This window comes from Cannabis sativa, chromosome 3 (genome assembly GCF_029168945.1).
Source record: "Cannabis sativa cultivar Pink pepper isolate KNU-18-1 chromosome 3, ASM2916894v1, whole genome shotgun sequence".
Taxonomy (NCBI): Eukaryota; Viridiplantae; Streptophyta; class Magnoliopsida; order Rosales; family Cannabaceae; genus Cannabis; species Cannabis sativa.
The window spans coordinates 9,585,983-9,608,778 of NC_083603.1; positions in this window are offsets into that span (position 1 = coordinate 9,585,983).

Below are 22,796 nucleotides of genomic sequence, written 5' to 3' on the forward strand. Positions count from 1 at the left end.
AAGGAGTCATATTATTTCGCTGCACCCACTGTAAGGTTTTCTAACTTTATATGCGTTTATTTTCATTGTTTTAGAATTCATATTAGGTTGTTAATTCAACATACTTGTTAGTAAATCTAGATCCTGGTAAAATAATTTCCAACAACTGGCACCAGAGCCATGGTAATGATTTACTTTCATGTAATATGAATTAAAACGATGATTGCATGTTTCTGTGTTGATTTGGATGGCTTCATGTTGGTTTATGTGTTGTTTGATGAATGTTGATGTTGTACAGTTTCGTTTTCCATGAAAAATATTTTTTCAATTTTTGAAAATATTTTATTTGGATTCCTTGTGAAAAATTAAGCAATTTTGTTTTTTACGGAACTCGATTCCGATAAAAATTGAGAAAGTTATGAATTTTTGAATTTTGGATGCCATGTCTGTCGAGTGGGTGCATCGAGTGCACCAGGCACTCGGACGAGCCAGGCACGCGCGCGCCCATCACCCTGCAGCTGACCGAGGTTTCTCGGTCAGGCACCCTGCAGGCGCCGAGATTTCTCGGCAGTTCCCCCCATCCGCGCGCGCATGAAGGCTGCGTGCAGCCTGTTGCACGCCCAATTCTGGGCAGTTTCCCAAAAGTTGCGATTTTTGGGGTTTTTCCCCAAAAATCCAATTTTTTCATGGGATTGTTTCCCAAAATTCAATTTTCCTTTCTTAAATATTTCTAAATTGAAATGTTTCCAATTTTAAATATTTTCAATTTGGAATTTTTCCAATTTTAAATATTTCTATTTTGGAATGTTTCCAATTTTAAATATTTCTTGTTATGGTCAGATTTAAAAATTTGTTAACTTCTTTAATATTTATTTATTATTTAATTATAAGATTAGATATTTTGATATTTAAGATATTTTAAATTAAAAGATAACTTTGTCTTTTTATTTAAAATATTATATTAAAATTATCTTATATGGAAAATTAAATAATTAATAAATTTGAAATTAACATAGATATTTTTATAGATATATTTACCATAATGTTTTTCAAATTCAAAAATTTGTTATTTTGTTAAATATTTAATTATTTATAAATTATAAGTTTAAAAATGATATTTTTTCTATATATATATATATCATTTTTTCCTTATTAGAAATTTATAAATCATATCTTAAATATTTAAATAACATAGATATTTTTGTAGAGATTTGAATATTGCTTAATTTGAGATATTTTGACATATAATTATGGTAATTATTATTTAACCAAATCTATTTTAAAATTGGTTTATTTTATTAAATTATAAGATCTGAAAGTGATATTGGAGATTCTTTCCTTTTAAATCATTGATCTTATTAGATATTTAATTTGATTCAAATAAACCTAGATATTTTAAAATTAGTTTCCTTTATTTGGTTAGTTTAAGAATAATAATTTAATTATATTAATATCTTATTTTCACATCTGTTACATGGACAATGTTTGTTTATTAATATTGTTTATTCAAAACTTTTTAACAAACCTATTATTTATCTGATCTAAATTGCTATGATTAACTTGTTGACAGATCATGATCCATTGATCTGATTTTAATCATAGTCCAATTGACGATAGATCTTATAAATAATTTGTAACAGGTAAATTTTGTACTTCTTTCATCTGTGTAAACCTAGTAACATGATAGGGCCCATCCAAATCATTTGACCTGTGTGAGCCTATATGTTTGCTTTTGGGCTTAGATGCATATAGGGAGCCCATTTAAGTTTTTACTAAGTAAATGGACTAGGTTGCTAAAATAAATTTTGACATAAGGAAATTTATTTAGGCCCAATTAAATTTGGGCTTATTCAATGAATAACAATTGTTTATTTTAAGGTTAAATTCCTCTCTTTTGGGCCTTGTGTGAGAGTTGGGGGCCATAGAAGTGGGTACGACATACTGAACCCAGCTCCCCCTCACATGAACTACCCCAATTGTGAAGGCCCATTTGCCTTATTTAAATAATTGTATTAGGTTAATTATATTAGTCTAACCTAATTAAAATTGAATTAGCAACATAATTAACTTTTAAAATATATGAAATTTATTTTTCATTGTAATATTTTAAAGTTAATTTTAGAAAAACACTTAGTCAATGATATATTGTAGATAGTTATTTCAAGTACTAGTTATTATTTCTAATATTAAATAGGAAAATATCATAGATTGTGAAATTAATTGTTTCCTAATTAATTTTGGTACAATCTAAGTTTAGAATATTTTCCTAGTATTAAACTAGAATTAATAATTAAGTTTCCTCTTTACTTAATTATTTATTTCTTGAATTTAATACATTTAATTAAATTGAAAATTTCCATATCTAAGTTGATTTTCATCATGATACTTAAATATTGTTATTTTCATGTTATTTAATTAAAGTTGAAAATTATTTTAAGTTTGGAATTTTATTTCAGAATAACTTAAGTTTGAATAATTTTCAGAATATATTTTATTTTATTTTATTAATCATTTCCCAAAATTTCGAAATTACATTTCTTTAATGTAGAAATTTCGAATTTTATTTGAAAAATAGATTAAAGTTGAAAATTATTTATTTAATTTTGGACCAACTTAAATCAGTGACTTTTTCATTTGATGGTTAATTAAAATAAATGAACTAAAATATAGAATAATTAGAAATTGGATTAATTAGTCTATGAAAGTCTAGATAGATATTATCTGTTTTGCTTGAAGTATTTTTCTAAGTGTATTTAATTAAATAGAAAATTAATATTTAAGTTGATTTTTTAATCATGATACTTAAATATTTGAAATTTTTCTTAGATATTTAATTAAATAGGAAAATTATAGTTTTTGTTGAAAATTAATTTTTATTAATTTTGGGCCAACATAAAATTAGAGTAATTTTCCAGGATTTATTTTATTTTATTTTAAAGCATTTTCGAAAATGCAATATATATTTATAGAAAATTAAATTTGAGTTGTAAATTAATTCAAATTAATTTTGAAACAACTTAAATTGAATAATTTTCTAAATATTTATGGAAATTATTACTAAGATGGAAATAATTCACGTTATTTATCCATCTAAGTATAATTTATAAATATTAAATTAAAATTTATATTTGGAATTTTTCATTCTAAATTGGAAATTTTAATTAAATAAATATATATTTAAAATAAATGGATTAAAATAAATATTAGAAGAAAATACAACCCTTCATTAAATAATGAGCTTTATTATTATAAGGATATTCGATCTCCATTGTTGGTTTTACATAGCTATTGTTTTAGTGAGTAATCCTCCCTAATGGAGGAACGTTCATTAGCAAGTTAGCACCGTTTAATCTCGAAAGATAAGTAATCTTGTAAGTTTTTTTTATATAGTTTATGACCACCCTAATGGTGGCGACTGTATAAGACTTGCAAGAATATGAAACAATGGTGGAAGCTCATAAGATAGAATAGCCTTGACTCTCGCCTAAACGGGACAACGCAGATTCACATCTTGATCGAATAAAAGGTTGCTAGAATGTTTGACATTTTAGATGAGCTGACAACTCTATTCAATGAATGATAGCTTTGACTCTCGCCTAAACGGGACACTGATATCAGTTTGTTGAAAACCTTGGAAATTATTTAGGATTGTATGTTTTAGTATTTTCACTTGTCATTCCTACTTGCTATATGCTTTGATAATTTCTGAATTGTGTATGAATTTGTATTGAACCATGTTATTTTCTGTTATTAAATTGTAGTTTAATTTCGAATCTTCATTGTTGGTCTAACTTGATTTGTTTTTCTAATGAGATAAATCCCTAATGGATTTTCACCATTAGACTAATATAATAGTGTTAGATCTCGAAAGATAAATATTGTATATGCAACATCTAGCTGTTCATCAATTGATGACAACTTAGACTAGTATTTTACAATATGAAACAAGAAGATTGTATAAATAAGATTACTTTGACTCTCGCTAATCGGAGCATCGTTGGATTCTTATTTAAAACGAAATTATCCTAATTCCTCTTAGCTTATTCATTTCGAATTAGCTTAATGACATATCATTGGATGAATGGTCTATAAATCATATAAAGTCTTATTTTCTCTTAAGAAATTAGATGACGCATATGATTATATTCCCGGAATTCTATCCCAAAATGATATAAATCCTCAATCTTAGATATCTCCTACTTGTATAGGCAAATCATAGAGTTAGATTAGTAGTGGTGGTCCAAGAGAGAATTACTAATTATACAGTTACACTTTCACAAGTGTTTAATAACCATTTTCTTTCAATGGATTTAAACTGTATGAGTTTAGTATTCTGTGACCAGAATCCACTTGCACTATTCTAAGAACTCTTTGATGTAACTAAAGTTAGTCATCAAAAGATACAACCACATATTTTATAAATCTAAGGCATTTGTATCTTGTTCATAGTGGTTTTGACAAGATCATTCTCTGCAAAGAGTTAATATGCCTATATCCACTGAAAGTAATTTCATCTCATTCGTAGATGGATGTACATTCAGGGGTGGATATGAGTTTTCGTTGTATTCTTAAAACAATCACTCTAGATTTTACCTTACGCAAAAGAAATTTGAAATGTTTGAAAATTTCATGAATTTCTAGCAATGGTAAGTGGTTAAAGATCTTGCGAACTGATAGGGGTGGAGAAAAAGTTAGTAGATATGCAGTTCAAAGATCATTAATTTGATTTTGAATTATATCCAAACTAACCTCCCCAGAAATTCGAGTTGCATATTGATGATTAGTTACTAGTCGTTGCCTAAATCCTTCTATGGAAATAAAATTTCAGAATGATGCAATGGTTGTATACTTAATGTAAACCATTACTAGATTCATGGATGACCTAATCGAAGTCTTAAGAAAAGCTAGAACTGCTAACCCTGGTTTGCATGTTTGTTAGCTATTCTAAGTGATTAGCGGTGGAGCATCCCATAGTCATTAGATAAGAAAGTGTTTGTTTAAACAAATACTGCTTTTCTAAGAAAATGACTAAGTCTGAAAATAAAGTACCAAATAAAGGAGATATTTTTTTCTTGATTCCATAAGTGTTCTATCATCTTATTCGTTACAAGATGATCCCACTGCCTCTGTTGTCTTAACACAACTGAAGAGGTCTATACCATTTAGTTTTCTTTGACATAGTTCACGGTACCTTGTTGTAGTGGGAGAGTTTCTAGGAACTCACCTTCTTGTAACTTGGAAGACACTAGTGATTAAAATCCATTGTGGGTTTAAACAAGTAATGGATTGTCAAGATAAGAAACTAAGAAGAAAGCCAATAGAACTATGGTTTGATCCATTCACATGGAGTAACCTAAAGTTTTCTGTTACAAGGACATGAAAGGAAATTTTCGTTCATAAGTCTATTCAATGGACTTAACAAAACTTCCTGTTCCTAGTATTATAGGTTTGAGTTTATCTAAACCTATGGCTTGTGGTATACCTGGAAATTACTTACTCTAATGCAAGCATGAGATGCTGATGCATTTTCTTTCCAATGGAAATCTATAGAAGCTTCACAACTTCTTAGACATAGATTTTATTTATCTAAGGAAAAGTCTCAACTATTCCAGAGAAGATAAAGCCATGAAAGAATTTCTTAAATCAACAGTGAGGGGTCTCAGATATACTTTAGTATGCCTTAGACCAGACACCTGCTGTTGAGTGGGAGTAATGAGTAGGTATCAGATTAATCCAGGAGAGGAACATTGGAAAACAATCAAGTAAATCTTAAGATTAAGAAGAGGAACTATATGTTAGTGAATAAGGGTGTTTGTTTAAAACTCTTAGACTACACCACATCAGATTTCAAGACTTGCCTTTGTGCTAGAAAGTCTGCTGATGAGATGGTGATTACCTTGGGGGTGGAGTTGCGATTTTGGAGAAGTGTAAAAACCTATATGAAATCTCTTGGTCTACCAGAAAGAGACTGAATGTTAAAAGTTGCAGGAAAGATACTTTTTCAGTCTAAGGAAAGTTCTATACATTTGTGGCAGTGTTCCAACTTGCCTTAACTACTAGGGTTACTTCCTGTATAACAAAAGAGTAGTTGCCCAAAAGTATAGAATCCAGTATCCCAAAAGAGTAAACATATAGAGAGAAATTTCACATTATCAAGGATTTTGTGATTAAGGAAGAGTAATGGTGGAGAAGAGGTTGTGTTTAATTCAACCTGTCAGATCCCATTACGAGGAGTATACTACTATTACACTTGATTGGTATATCAAGGTGTTAATGATTATTTGAAATGCACTTTTTGTTTTATATTAGTGCAAGTGGGAGTTTGTTGGGTTTTATGCCCTAAATAAAACTCATTTCAATATAATCAGATTTACTTATTAATAAAGATCAAAAATAACATTTTATGTTGCATGGTTCACATGATTTATTTCATGATTATATGTGTATATAATGTATGAATTCTTTTTAAGTCCAGAACATATGAGTTGGTTAAAGATTATAGTGTTGTCAGCACAGTGGAATATAATCTTTATTATATGTTCAAAAGTTGATTCCCTGATTTGTCAGAACACTGGATTTAGACTGACATGGGTATAATCAGCGATAGGTATTCTTACACCTTGGAAAAGTGTTATGTCCTTTCCAGGACATTGACAAAGTTTACCAGTATCGGATGCATGGAGTATGCATTGGAATGGACCGATATTGAACTTTGATTAGATATTTTGAAACTTACCGTAATATCTATTCAATTCAATATCAACTGTTGATCCTAGATCACATGATCGAAATCCTGATATGGTTAGGCTCAATTTCAAGAGTATTATTCGTGTTCTTTGATTTGTTAGTTAAGCCTAATTTTTAGTCTGGGCAATACGTACATTTTGGGAACACGGTAGTGCAATTGAGTGGGGGAGCGCTAACATAAATATGGAATCTATAGCTTCTATTTGGGAAATAGAAGTAAAGGATGATTTCCTTCGAGCTTAACCAAACGAAGATAAATGGTGGAGATCTCATTTCACTTAGGTGAAATATCATTTATACAGGGTTAAGTGTTTTAAGGTTAAAATACATTGTAGGGTGTTACGGTAATTTAATCCTGTACAGTGTAAATCATCTATATAGAGGATCATTGATCACATTAGGGTTATAACAATGGATAACTAATGACGTGTCTATATCGTGGAACATATAGAGCGTTTCTATATGACTGAGAGTGCAATTCCAAGTTCTAAGTGTGGATTCAATGAGGAATTAATAAGTTAGGGAATTTACTTGGTAAATTCGGTTCGACTTATTGGAAGCTCGGTTATATAGACCCATGGTCCCCATACTAGTTGAGGCCATACTGCTTGTAAGACTCAGTTAATTGATTTTAATTAATCAATTATAATTCTAAAAGTTAGACTATGTCTACTTTATGAATTCTCACAGTTTAAGGATGAAATCGTAAAGAAAAGGGTTTCTAGGTTTAATTATTAATTAAGAGACTTTGTATGTCTAATTAATAATTATTTTAAATGACAATATTATTTAATAATCTATTTTAGTTATTAAATAATTAGTTTTGGCATTTAAATGATTAGAATTGGAAAAATGACATTTTTGGAGAAATAGAAATAAAATTGAGGAAACTGCAAAATCCAAGTGAGGCCCATTTCCCTCTATGGCCGAGCACTCCCTTTGTGTTTCCCAATTATTATTTTTATTTTTTAATTGCCATGTAATTGCTAATCAAAGCCTAGCTATAATAGGAAAGTGGTGGATCACACTAAATAAGGCAGTTAATTGATTACACAGTAATTAAGGAAACTGTTTTATTTGGAAAGTTGTGCTCTCCCTTTTCCGTATATAAAGCAACCTTGCTCTCTTCTCTTGTATGAATGAAAAGCCACGAAATTAAGAGAGAAAAATAGAGAGAAATTTCGAAATCCTTGTGAGATGAGTAGTGCCCACACACATCAAGTGGTATCTCAATCATAGTATGGAAGACTGTGGAATTACTACATCAAAGAAGGAGAAAAGAAGATCCAGGTTCAGATCTTGGTGATGCTCTGCTACAGAAAGGAATCAAGGGCTAGAGATCTGAACGGAAGGAGTCATATTATTCCGCTGCACCCACTGTAAGGTTTTCTAACTTTATATGTGTTTATTTTCATTGTTTTAGAATTCATATTAGGTCGTTAATTCAACATACTTGTTAGTAAATCTAGATCCTGGTAAAATAATTTCCAACAGTTTTATATTAGTGCAAGTGGGAGTTTGTTGGGTTTTATGCCCTAAATAAAACTCTTTACAATCTGATTGGTTATCAATATAAGAAATTTGAAGTGATTGATGTTTGCATGAAATTTACATGCTAATGGTTTAAATATGTTTATTATGTTCGCACACAAAATCAGTTAAATCCAGATCATATGTTTATTCACAATTACAGTATCGTCAACACAATGGAATGTGATTGTGATCATATGAATCAAAAGTTTTGGTCCCTGTTTCATCATTGTTATTGGATTTACACTAATGTGATAATCAGCGATGATGTGTACTTACACTTGGAGTAAGTGTTATGTTCTTTCCAGGACATTAGTAAAGTATACTAGTTTCGAATGTATGGAGTATACATTGGACTGGACCAATATTGCAACTAAGTTAAGATATTACAAACTTACCGTTATACATATCTTTCCAAGTCAATATCAGTAGTTTATCTTAAGATTAAAAGAATCTAAATCCTGATATGCTTAGGCTCAACTCAGGAGTGCTATTCATGTTCTTAGATTTATTAGTTAAGCCTACTTTTGGGTCAGGGTGATACGTATATTTTGGGAACATGATAGTATGATTGAGTGGGAGTGCTGAACATAAATATGGAATCTATAGCTTCTACTAGTGTATAGAAGTCAAGTGATGATTCCCTTCGAGCTTAGCAAATAGAAGCAAATGGATGAGCTCTTGTTTAACTGACTAATTATTAGATCACTAAACACCATTTACAAGTAGCTAAGTGTTTTAAGGGGCAAAATACATTGAGGGGTGAGAACGGTAAAGAAATCCCATCTCGATGTAGATCATCTATATAGAGGATCTTTAAATCACAATAAGATTATAACAATGGTTAAATGAGATAGTATATTGATATCGTGGAACATACAATATGCTCTATATAAGTCTGAGAGTGCAATTCTAAGTTCTAAGAGTGGATTCAACGAAGAATTAATAAGTAGGAATTTACTTGGTAAATTTGGTTCACTTATTGGAAGCTCAGCATATAGATCCATGGTCCCCATTCTAGTTGAGAACATTCTGCTTGTAAGACTCATTAATTGATTTGTGATTGATCAATTATAATTCTAAAGTTAGACTATGTCTAATTTTATGAATTTTCACTAAGCAGGGGTGAAATTGTAAAGAAAAGAGTTTTCTAGGTTTATTTATTTATTAATGGACTTTATATGTCTAATTAATAATTAAATTAAATGACAATATTATTTAATAATCTATTTTAGTTATTAAATAATTAGTTTTGGCATTTAAAAGGTTAGAATTGGAAAATTGGCGTTTTTGAAAAAATAGAGATAAAATTTGATAAAATTGCAAAATTAAGTGAAGCCCATTACTACACCATGGCCGGCCACTTAATGTGCCTTTTCAAATTAATATTTTCATTATTTTAATGCCAAATAATTCCTAACCTAAACCTAGTAGTTGCCTATAAATAGAAAGTGATGGCTCAGTCAAATCATAAGTTTTAACAAGCCTTTCTGACAGAAATTTCTCTCTTCAGAAAAACTGAGCCTTCCCCACTTTCTATACCTGGCCGAAATCATTGCTCTCTTTTCCCTTCATCAATTTCGTGACCCTAGTGAAAGAGTGAGTGCCCACACACAGCAAGCAGTAACTCAATCATAGATTGGAAGACTGTGAAGGATCAAACTTGAAGAAGAAGGACATTCGGGCTCAGATCTTGATTATACTCTGCTACAGAAAGGATTCAAGGGTTAGAGATCTGAGTGGAAGGAGACATTAATTTCGCTGCATCAATGTAAGGTTTTCTTAACTTTATATGTGTTTAATTTATCGTTTTAGAAAGTTCATATTTAGGGTGTTTAAACAACATACTTGTGAGTAGATCTAAGATCCTGGTAAAATAATTTCCAACAAAGTCAAGTTTGGATCAAAACATGCAAATCAAGCTAGGAAGCTCATCTACATCAAGACTACAGACAATCAAGTGGTATAAGTTTAATTTAGTCTTGTTAAAGTGATTTGCATAGTACACTAGGGTTTATAAGTTTAAAAGTTTCGCTCACTAACTTGTGCAACAAGTTATTTCTCAAAAAAATGATATTTAAACTTTTTAAATTGATTTTTAAGATCACATATCATTCAAATAAGAGAACGTAACTGAAATTTTTGAAATCGAATAAACGAGTAAAAAGTTATGCACGTTTTAGTTAAAAAAAATGAATATTTTGCCCATGTTAGCCATTCGGAATTCCGGTTCCCAACTGGAATTCTGGTTGAATCAATTCGGAATTCCAGATCACGGCTGAATTGGCCTCGAAAAAATGTGCTAACGGCTATAAACGGTTAGTTTTCATTCCTACACTATATAAACTCGTTTTTCACTCAAAAATTGAGGTTTGTTGAGCTTCTATTCATCATATAACATCATTCTAAGTGTTCTAAGCTAAAGAATTATCATATTTTCATAAACACACCAACCACACACACTTGAGCCAAACTTGTTCTTATCTTCTCTAGTGTGCTTGCACTTCTCTCTAGGATTTCACATTATTTTTCATCTTATTAGAGAGAGTTTGCTTTGTATTTCAAAATTAAATATTCATTGTATTGAGAGGTGTGGTTGGCACCAGTAGAAAAACAACTCGGTTGTAGGTGAGGTTGACACCGGTTTTTGTAAACAACTCGAGAAAAGTAAGATTGGCACTTTAACAATCCAGTGAGGTTGATAGTCCTTGGAAGAAAACTATTGTGAGAGGTTTGGAAAAGACCTTGGTGAAAAATTCCCCAGTTATAAGGGTTAGTCAAGCCCGTTAACTTGGCTCGATTGTTGAACTCAAAGCTAGGTCGATAGCTTTGAAGACCAAGGACGTAGGTGGCTTAGTTCTACCGAACCTTGTAAAAATCGAGAGTTTGCAATTTCTAACCCTTAAACTCTTTACTTTACAAGTTTGAATATTTGTTATAATATATCGCTTGCCATATTACTTGCATTTATTTGATTAAGTGTCTAATTACTTAATTTTGTGTTAAAAGTTTTAATTTACTAAAATTAGTTTAAATTTCCAATTCACCCCCCTTGTAAACATATCTTGGGCTAACAAAATATGTTGACGAACAAATGGATGAGTTTAACAAATTGATCATTGATCTCAAAAACATTGGTGTCATCAAGACCTTGTTGTTGCTAAGCTCTCTACCAATATCTTTCGGGTATTTCAAGGACACAATGTTGTATGAAAGAGAATCCATCTCCCTCGATGAAGTTTAATCAACCTTGAATGCAAAGGAATTGTATCAAAGAAGTTTAATCAACATTGGTGTCATTGAAATATCATTTATAGGTGGCTAAGTGTTTTAAGGATAAAAAACAATGAAGGGTGTAACGGTAAATTAATCCCTATACAATGTAAATCATCTATAGAGGAGCATTGATTATTGGGATTATTGTTGGAAATTATTTTACCAGGATCTTAGATCTACTCACAAGTATGTTGATTAACACCCTAAATATGAACTTCTAAAACGATTATGAAATTAAACACATATAAAGTATTAGAAACCTTACATTGGGTGCAGCAGAATATAATGACTCCTTCCGTTCAGATATCTAGCCCTTGATTCCTTTCTGTAGCAGAGCATTATCAATATCTGAACCTGGATCTCTTTCTCTCCTTCTTTAGTGTTGAAACTCCTTCTTGCTGAAAGTCTTTCTTCACGATCTTCCTCACTATGATTGAGGTATCACTTGCTGTGTGTGGGCACTACTCTAATCACTAAGTATTTCGAAATCTAATTTAAGTTGTATTAGAAAAAATCTAGAATATTTTCAAATTTAAATTTAATTCAATATCAAAAATTAAGTTGTAACCACTTAATTTAAAAAATATTCCATTTTAAGTTAATATTCGAAAAGATATTAACTTAAAAAAAATATCTAAAATATTCTATTTTAAGTTAATATTCGAAAAGATATTAACTTAAAAAATATCTAAAGAATCTTAATAACCAATGCCTAAAATTCCTCAACTTAATTTTAAAATTTTAAATACAAAAGATATTCAGATTTAAGTTGGTTAGTTGTAGATAACTAAATATCAACTTAAATAGGAATATTTAATGAAAAATTTAAATTAAGCTTGAGAAAGAATCTAGATGGTTATAATTCTATATTTAATTAAATACAAGAAAATACATATAGTTTAGCTTAGAATAAAAAATTCTTTAAACTATAATTTTCTTAATTTCAAAATATTATGTTGCTAATCAATTTTATTAGGTTAAACTAGTTTAATTAACCTAGTATAGTTATTCAAATCAGGCAAATGGGCCTTCACAATTGGGGTGGTTCATGTGAGGGGGTGCTGGGTTCAGTATGTCGTACCCACTACTATGGCTCCCAACTCTCACACAAGGCCCAAAAGAGACGAATTTAACCTTAAAATGAACAACTGTTATTAATTGAATAAGCCCAAAACTAAATGGGCCTAAATAAAATCTATCAAGAACTATGACATTTTATTTAGCAACAGCAACCTATATGCATCTATAATGAAATTAAACACATAGGCTCACACAGGCACACTTTGGATGGGTCCTATCATGTTGCTAGGTCATACACAGATGAAAGAAGATTGTAAATATACCTGTTACAAATTATTAACTTGACCAAGGGAGCCATGAGTTAAAATCAGATCATTGGATCTGTCAACAAGTTAACCATGGCTATTTGCAATCAAGCAATAATAGGTTTTGAAAACTTACACACAAACTAAAACACATACTCCTGCAACAAGGTTAGCTGGATAGTTGGATGTAGAATTTATTTAATTTTAAATTAAATAATTAATTTCAAAATAAGTAATTAATTAAAAAAAATTCGAAAATTTAAAAAAAATTTAAATTTTAAAATTAAACCTACAATTTTGAAAAAAAATAGGTTTCAACCAACCTAAATATCATTTCAAAAATTTGCTAACTACTTTTAAAATTTAAATGTTATTTTATGAATAAAAATTAAAAAAAAAATTAAAAAAGATAAATGAATATCTTTTTCAGATTTTAAATGTAATTTAAATAAATAAAATAACAAAATTTAAAAGTTAGCAAAATATCTTACATCTTTTTAAAATTACATGATTATAGTTATCTTATTTTAAATTTAAATAAGGTCAAATTATTAAAAAAAATAATTTAATTTAAAAATTTAAAATCTGACCTTAAATATAAAAATAAGATAAGATACAATCAAATTTAAAAATAAGATAGATTATTAAGCAAAAAAGATAGATACTAACTATTTTTAAATTCAAATTACACTAATATCTTGAATTAAATTTAAAACATATTAAATTAATTCAAAATGATAATTAGAATTGAATTAGGAATAGTAATAGTATAAATACAGAACTGCACAAAAAATCAGAAGTTAATTCCATGAAAAAGCATGAAAAAACGAAGAAAAACGTAAAAATTGCGAGCTGTACGGACGGGATGCTATGCATACCCGTCCGCGAGCGCAGGAGGGTGTCCTGGGCGAGTTTGTGCGGCGTAATCATGTCGTGCATGATTTCCGCGCGCGCATGCAAGTTTCAGCACGACTCCGATTTTTTCGAATCTTCAAAAAATCATAACTAATTCAAATTAAATCGAAATTGAGTTCTGTAAAAAAGTAACTTGCTTAATTTTTTCCATACTATCCAATAAAAATAATTCCAGAAACAGATATTCATTTATTTTTAACGAAAATTCACAAACACCAATCAATCATCAAATAACACTCAATACAACATGATACCATCCAAAAACAAACAAACAATCGTTTTAAAGTCCAAATTTCTTGCAAGTAAATCAATTACCATGGCTCTGAGGCCAGTTGTTGGAATTTATTTTACCAGGATCTTAGATCTACTCACAAGTATGTTTATTAACACCCTAAATATGAACTTTCTGAAACGATGAAATAAACACATATAAAGTTTAGGAAACCTTACATTGGGTGCAGCGGAACATAATGACTCCTTCCGTTCAGATATCTAGCCCTTGATTCCTTTCTGTAGCAGAGCATTATCAATATCTGAACCTGGATCTCTTTCTCTGAATCTTTGATGCTGAAACCTCCTTCTTGCTGAAAGTCTTTCTTCACGATCTTCCTCACTATGATTGAGGTATCACTTGCTGTGTGTGGGCACTACTCTCACACTAAGATTTTCGAAATTGAAGAGGGAAGGAGAAAGAGAAGGGTCGGCCAAAGATAGGGAGAGAGAAGGCTCAGTTTTTTCTGAATTAGAAGAAGTCAGAAGAAAAGTGTAATTTTCCTGAAGCCTTCACTATCTATTTATAGCATTCCACTAGGGTTAGGTTTGAATAATTTGGCATTAAAATAATGAAAATATCAGTTTGAAAAATCATTCCAAGTGGTCGGCGATGTAGTGTAATGGGCCTTACTTGGATTTTGCAGTTTTCTCAATTTTGCATCTGATTTTCTCAAAAACGCCAATTTTCTAATTCAACCATTTAAATGCTAATTCTAACTATTTAATAACTATAAATAATTATTAAATAATATTGTCATTTATCATATTTATTAATTGAACCATACAAAGTATCATAATTAACAAATATGCCCCTAAAACTCTTTCTTTACAATTTCGCCCTTACTTAGTGAAAAATTCACAAATAGACATAGTCTAATTTGAGAATTATAATTGATTAATCAAAACCAATTATATGAGTCTTACAAGCAATATTATCTCAACTAGTGGGGTTCCAATAAGCAGATCAAGAATTTATAACCTAAATTCACCGACTTATTAATTCTTCGTTGAATCCACACATAGAACTTAGAATTACACTCTCAGTATATAGAATTCTCTATATGTTCAACCATATAGACACATCATTAGTTATCCATTGTTATAATCCTAATTTGATCAATGATCCTCTATATGAATGATCTACACTGTAAAGGAATTAGATTACCGTTACACCCTACAATGTATTTTATCCTTAAAATACTTAACCCTGTATAAATGATATTTCAGCTTATGTGAAATGAGATCTCCACTATTTATTTTCGTTTGGTCAAGCTCGAAGGAGATCATCCTTTACTTACTATTCGCCAGATAGAAGCTATAGATTCCATGTTTATGTTAGCGCTCCCACTCAATTGCACTACCGTGTTCCCAAAATGTACGTATCACCCTGACCTAAAAGTAGGCTTAACTAACAAATCAAAGAACATGAATAGCCTCTTGAGATTGAGCCTAATCATAACAAGATTAAGATCATTTGATCTAGGATCAACTAGGCGATATTGACTTGAATAGATATTACGGTAAGTTTAATAAATCTAAGTCAAAGTTCAATATCGGTCCCTTCCGATGCATACTCCATGCATCCAACTTGAGCTTTAATTTAACCAATGCTCTGGAAAGAACATAGCATTTCTCCAAATGCAAGTAAACTCTGTTGTAGATTATCATATCAGTAAAACCCTGTGTCTGATAAATCTAGAAAACTTTATTCACATAGTCATGTTTACTTTCCAATGTGTTGACAACACAATAAACAGGATCAAGTATGTGAAAAGGGTTTCAAATGAATTCATACATTATGTACATATAATCATCAAATAAATCATGTGAACCATGCAACATTAAATGTTATTTTTGATCTATATTAATAAGTAAATCTGAAATGAGTTTTATTTAGGGCATAAAACCCAACAAACTCCCACTTGCACTAATATAAAACAAAAAGTGCATTTCAAATAATCTCAACACCTTGATATACAAATCAAGTGTAGTAGTAGTAAACTCCTCGTAATAGAATCTGAAAGGTTGAATTAAACACAACCTTTTCTCCACCATTACTCTTCCTTAATCACAAAATCATTGATAATGTGAAATTCCTCTCTATATGTCTACTCTTTTTGGGATACTGGATTCTATACCTTTGGCAACTACTTTTGGTTAATCAAGAAATTAACACTAGTAGTTTTAGGCAATTTGGAATGGTGCCAAAGATGTATAGAACTTTCCTTAGACTGAATAAGTACCTTTCCTGTAACTTTAACATTGAGTCCCTTTCTGGTAGACCTAGAGACTTCAGATAGGTTTTTACACTTCTCCAAAATCACTATTCCACCCCCAGAGTAATCACCATCTTATCAGAAAGATTTTCTAGCACAAAGGTAAATTTTGAAATCTGATGTGGTGTAGTCTAAGAGTTTTAAATACACCATTATTGACTAACATTGTAACACCCTCACTACCTTAGGCGCATTACGTGATTTTTAAACGTACTGTGCAGCTCGTTGCTAATCAACGAGGTTTATGGAAAAACGTGATTAATTAAAATTTTGCTTTTTTAATTAAACTTATAAAATCATATTACAAAAGACTCGGGATCCCGATTATAAAAATATTTACAAAAAGTTTAACTGTTTAACTATTACATAAAATTAAAAGTCGTCTAACGACCAGTTACAAAATTCAGCCTTGCTGTCCCGAGGATCGTACGCTCCAGGCCTAACCGCCCCGACATGTACAATCTCATAAGCTCGCTCACGGTCCATCAGCTATAGCCTTGCCTTTACCTACACATGAACATAAACTGTGAGTCGACAGACTCAGTAAGAAAAGCATAATAATATCATACATAAATCTAACTGCCGTGTCCAACACGATACTGAGTCCCGCTACTGCCATGTCCAACATGGTACTGAGCCACTACTGCCATGTCCAACATGGTACTGAGTTTTGAACGTTCACAGGGACGGTACTATTGACAAGTATCCTCCTGATCGGTCGAACCAGTCATACTCCGCCGTCGGTCATACTCCGGCTGTACCGACGGATAGGTCAATAAGCCGAACCACCAACCAAATGTCGGCTGATCGGTCAAACCGGTCATACTCCATTCTTTGGTCATACTCCGGCACCGACGTGACGGGGTTGGATGGTTCGAAGCCTAAATACATAACTAATGTAATCTAGCGGGCTTCCTACATGCACGCTAAACATGTAATCTACATATGCATACCGTTATACTAATCTTACACGGATTCCGATTTCGTGTGTGCCGTCAACCCGACCGGAATCGAAACCGAGCGGCGGACATCGGCTCCTAAACCATAAAAATCACAACGCTATAAGTGACACGCTAAATCACTTCCCGGGGACTAAAACTTGGAACTAAAAGTTTCCCTATCGATAAAAAGCATGGCAATACCCCTAAAAACATAAAAACGAGGAAAACTAGGGATCTGAAAATTCCCCAACCGGTAGACCGGTTGCCCAACCGGAATTCCGGTTCTGGGAATTACTGGACACCCATCCGGAATTCCGGTTGCACAACCGGAATTCCGGTTCCTCGCAGGAATTTTTTTCAAAAATTCCTAACTCAACCAAATCAAACCCAAATGGTTCCAAACCTTCCAGACCTGCTCTAAATACCCCAAAGAACAAATCTAAGGCACCAAACTAACCCAGAATTCACAGATACACAAAATGCCATTAAAGCTCAAGCTTTGAGTTCTAAACTCAAACTTGAGCAAACCCCACAAACAAGCATTCAAACCTAGTTAATTCTACTCAAATATGCAAGAATAAGCCTCTGAAAATGAACATAAACAACCACAGCAAGTAATTTACAGATTCAACATATATTTTCAAAATTCATGCTCTTGAACTAAAAACTCCCAAAACTTGATTCCAAGTAATCATCATGCATACACTAGCTCTAAATTACTTAAAAATAGCAAGATTAAACTTTAGAAAACAACAACAAATTACAGCAGCAAGGACTTCAAATTAACATGCATGTACTCAACTTTTCCATCATTTTTTCATAATTTTAAAGAAGAAATCAAGAGAGCTAACCTAGCTTGGAAAAAATGCTTAGATTAGGATGAGAATTCACTTGAAAGATTGAACAAAACCCAGCTCCAAGCACCCACATGCACAGCCGAAAATAGAGAGAAAAAGAGAGTGTTCTTTGAAAATTTTCTTACTTTCTTTACTTAATGATTTTTTTGATAAAAAGAGAAAATAACATATAACACATACACTATTCATTTCAGCCAAATAAACACTTAAATAATTATTTATTTTCCATTTCATAAAATCACAAAAGACAAAATACTAATGGGGCAAAAAGACCATTTTGCCCCTCCACCTTAAAACCACATAAATCATACTAAAGGGGTATTTTTGGGAAATTCTAAATTCCCGGCCATTCCTGACATGCCCAATGTCTAACACCCGTCCCCCAAACTACTAACATACTAAGTTGTGATTTCTACTGAGCCAAACGCCGAGTTCCAAAATACCGGACACCAGAAATGCAAAATATGCAAGATACTGAATAACATAAATAACTAAATAATAAATTATTTAAATAGCTATAAATAATTTCATAATTAATCATAAACAACTGATAATTTCCAAATTAACTAAGCGGGCTTTACAACTATTCCCCCCTTAAAAGGATTTCGTCCCCGAAATCTAACCTGAATAACTCTGGATATTGAGCTCTCATATCTGACTCTAGCTCCCAGGTGGCTTCTTCCACCTTACTGTTTCTCCAGAGAACCTTGACCAATGCTATGGTCTTATTCCGAAGGACTTTATCCTTTCTATCCAGGATCCGCACCGGGCTGTTCCTCATAAGTCATGTCTGGCTGAAGCTGAAGACTCTCATAACTGAGTATATGAGAGGGGTCTGAAACGTATTTTCTCAACATTGAGACATGGAATACGTTGTGCATCGCCGATAAATTTGGAGGCAATGCTAACCGATATGCCACTTGACCTATCCTCTCGAGAATCTCGAAAGGTCCTGTAAATCTAGGGCATAACTTGCCTCTTTTCCCAAAACGTTTAATCCCCTTCATCGGAGATACTCGTAAAAACACATGGTCCCCTACTCGGAACTCAACATCTCTGCGTTTCGGATCTGCGTAACTCTTCTGTCTGCTCTGTGAGGCAAGCATTCTAGCTTTTATCTTCTCTATCGCCTCATTGGTCCGCTGTACTGACTCAGGACCTAAGTATTTCCTCTCCCCTGTCTCATCCCAGTGGATAGGGGATCTGCATTTCCTACCGTACAACAGTTCATAGGGAGCCATCCCTATCGTACTCTGATAACTGTTGTTGTACGAGAATTCTATCAACGGTAGGTACTTACTCCATGAGCCTTCAAAGTCCATAACACAGGCTCTCAACATATCCTCCAATATCTGAATTGTCCTTTCAGACTGACCATCTGTCTGAGGATGGAATCTTGTCTTGAATTTCAGCTTTGTACCCATTGCCCGTTGCAAACTTTGCCAAAATTTGGAGGTGAATTTCGGATCCCTGTCTGAAACTATAGACTTCGGTACCCCGTGAAGTCTCACTATCTCTCTGACGTACAGTTCTGCCAACTGATCCACTGTGAACGTTGTTCTAACCGGCAGAAAATGAGCAGATTTCGTAAATCGGTCCACCACCACCCAGATGGAATCATACAAACCCGTGGTCCTAGGTAAACCGACCACAAAATCCATCGTAATATCTTCCCATTTCCATTCTGGTAGGGTTAGAGGCTGCAACAACCCTGCTGGTCTCTGATGTTCAGCCTTAATCTGCTGACAAGTGAGGCATCTCGATACGAATTCTACCAAATTCTTCTTCATACCGCTCCACCAGAAGTACGGTTTCAAATCTTGGTACATCTTAGTGGTACCGGGATGTAGAGAATATGGGGTAGAATGAGCTTCCTCAAAGATCTCATTTCTCAGTTCCACACTGTTCGGAACACAAACCCTGGCTTTATACAAAAGCATCCCACTATCTGACACCGAAAAGTCTTTGGCTTGACCAGCCAATACCTCATCTCGGATCTTCACTAACTCCGGATCTGTCATCTGAGCGACCTTTATTCTTTCCAACAAATCAGATTGCAGCGTTAAGTTGTGAAGCTGACCTACCACAAACTCAATGCTGGATCTAACCATATCCTCTGCTAGCTGAGGTGAGATCTGAACCATGCTAGCTACTTGCCCGGGACCCTTTACGCTCGGGGCATCGGCCACTACATTGGCTTTTCCGGGATGATAGAGGATCTCGCAATCGTAATCCTTCACTAATTCCAACCAACGCCTTTGTCTCATGTTCAAATCTTTCTGAGTAAAGAAATACTTGAGACTCTTATGGTCGGTATAGATCTCACACTTCTCTCCATACAGGTAATGCCGCCAAATCTTCAGTGCAAAAACCACTGCGGCTAATTCTAAATCATGAGTCGGGTATCGCTGTTCATAATCCTTTAACTGACGGGAGGCATAAGCGATGACCCGATCGGCTTGCATCAATACACACCCCAAACCCTGTTTGGATGCGTCACAGTAGACTACGAATTTCTCCTTGTCCGAAGGCAAAGCTAGTACCGGAGCAGTAATCAATCTCTGCTTTAGCTCCTGAAAGCTAGCTTCGCACTTATCTGACCAAATAAACCTCTGATTTTTCTTTGTAAGCTCGGTTAGCGGCATTGAAATTTTGGAGAACCCCTCCACGAACCTACGGTAGTACCCAGCTAATCCCAAGAAGCTTCTGATCTCTGTCACTGTCTTCGGTCTCGGCCAATCCCTGACGGATTCAATCTTCCCGGGATCCACCTTGATCCCATCTTTACTTACAATGTGCCCTAGGAAGGATACCTGAGACAACCAGAACTCACATTTCTTGAACTTGGCGTAAAGCTTATGTTCCCGAAGCCGTTGCAGAACCATCTGAAGATGTAACTCATGCTCCTCTTCTGATTGAGAGTACACGAGGATGTCGTCGATAAACACAATCACACAGATATCGAGGAAATCCTTGAATACTCTATTCATCAGGTCCATGAATGCTGCAAGAGCATTGGTTAGTCCGAATGACATAACCAGAAACTCGTAATGTCCATACCTAGTGCGGAAAGTCGTCTTTGGAATGTCCTCCTCTCGGATTCTCAACTGATGATAACCCGAACGGAGATCAATCTTAGAAAAGACCGTCTTCCCCTGAAGCTGATCGAACAAGTCATCGATCCTAGGTAATGGATATTTATTCTTCACCGTCAGCTTGTTCAATTCCCTGTAGTCGATGCACATCCTCATAGATCCATCCTTCTTCTTGACGAACAAAAGCCGGGCTCCCCAGGGTGACACACTGGGCCGAATGAACCCTATGTCAAGCAACCCTTGGAGCTGAATCTTTAATTCCTTAAGTTCAGCTGGAGCCATCCTATACGGGGCTTTGGAAACCGGATCCACCCCTGGTGCCAAGTCAATCACGAAGTCAATCTCCCGCTGAGGTGGTAACCCTGGAAGTTCTTCGGGAAAAACGTCCGAAAATTCCCGAACCACTCTGATGTCCTCTGGCCGAATGGTGTCTGGCCGAGTGGTGTCCACCACCACGGCCAGAAACCCTAAGCACCCGCCGTGCAATAATTCTCTCGCTGACATAGCCGAGATCACCGGGATCCGAGATCCCTGAACTGAACCCACAAATACAAACGGTTCTTCACTTTCCGGTTGGAAGACCACCATCTTCCTTTTACAGTCAATGCTCGCCGAATATTTAGATAGGAAATCCATTCCTAAAATAATATCGAATTCGACTAAGCTCATCTCTATCAGATCAGCGCTTAACTCTCCACCATCTATCCTGATCGGCATAGACCTAATCCACCTATTGGAGATAACCAATTCTCCACCAGGTAACAGGGTTCCAAACCCTGATTCATATCTATCAAAGGGTCTACCCAACTTACTAAAGACTCTGGCCGCCACATAAGAATGTGTAGCCCCAGAATCAAACAAAGATCGAATATAGCGAGTTGTTAATAGAAAGGCGACTGTGACTACCGATGGGGTGGCATCCGCATCGGCTGCGTGATAGCGAACACCACGGCCGGAGTGGGTATCGCCGGAGCTCTCGGTGCCTCCGGTCGGGCGGGGACATTCCCTCTTGAAGTGTCCGGGCATGCCACAATGAAAGCATCCCTGACCTTTGCACTCACCCCGATGGTGCCTCTTGCAGCTAGGGCACTCGGGATAGGAGAATCGGGTCTCGGTACTCACCGGGACGACTCCTCTCGTTCGGTTCCCCCGGAACCTCTTGTTCTGACTCGAGCCGCCGGAAGCAGTGGGTGCTCTCTTCCTCTGATCAATGGCCGAACCACTACTCCCCCTGCTATAGCCTAATGCAGGAGGGGTAGGAGCCCCGCCACCCACCGGAGTACTGGCTGATTCTGACATGCACCCCACTCCGCCCTCAGCTCGCAGTGCCTTCTCCACCATCTGAGCATAGGTGGTGCTGTCGTCGGTGGTAATCATCAGGTCATGCCTGATCTTGGGGTTCAACCCGTCCAGATACTTCTCCTTCTTGCTGAAGTCGGTCGGCACAATTCCCGAGGCTAACCTCGCCAACCGATCAAACTGAGTGGTATACTTAGTGACGCTCATGTTCTCCCGCTGGGTCAGGTGAACGAACTCTTTCCTCTTGGCGCTTCTGACCGCCTCATTGTAATACTTCGCGTTG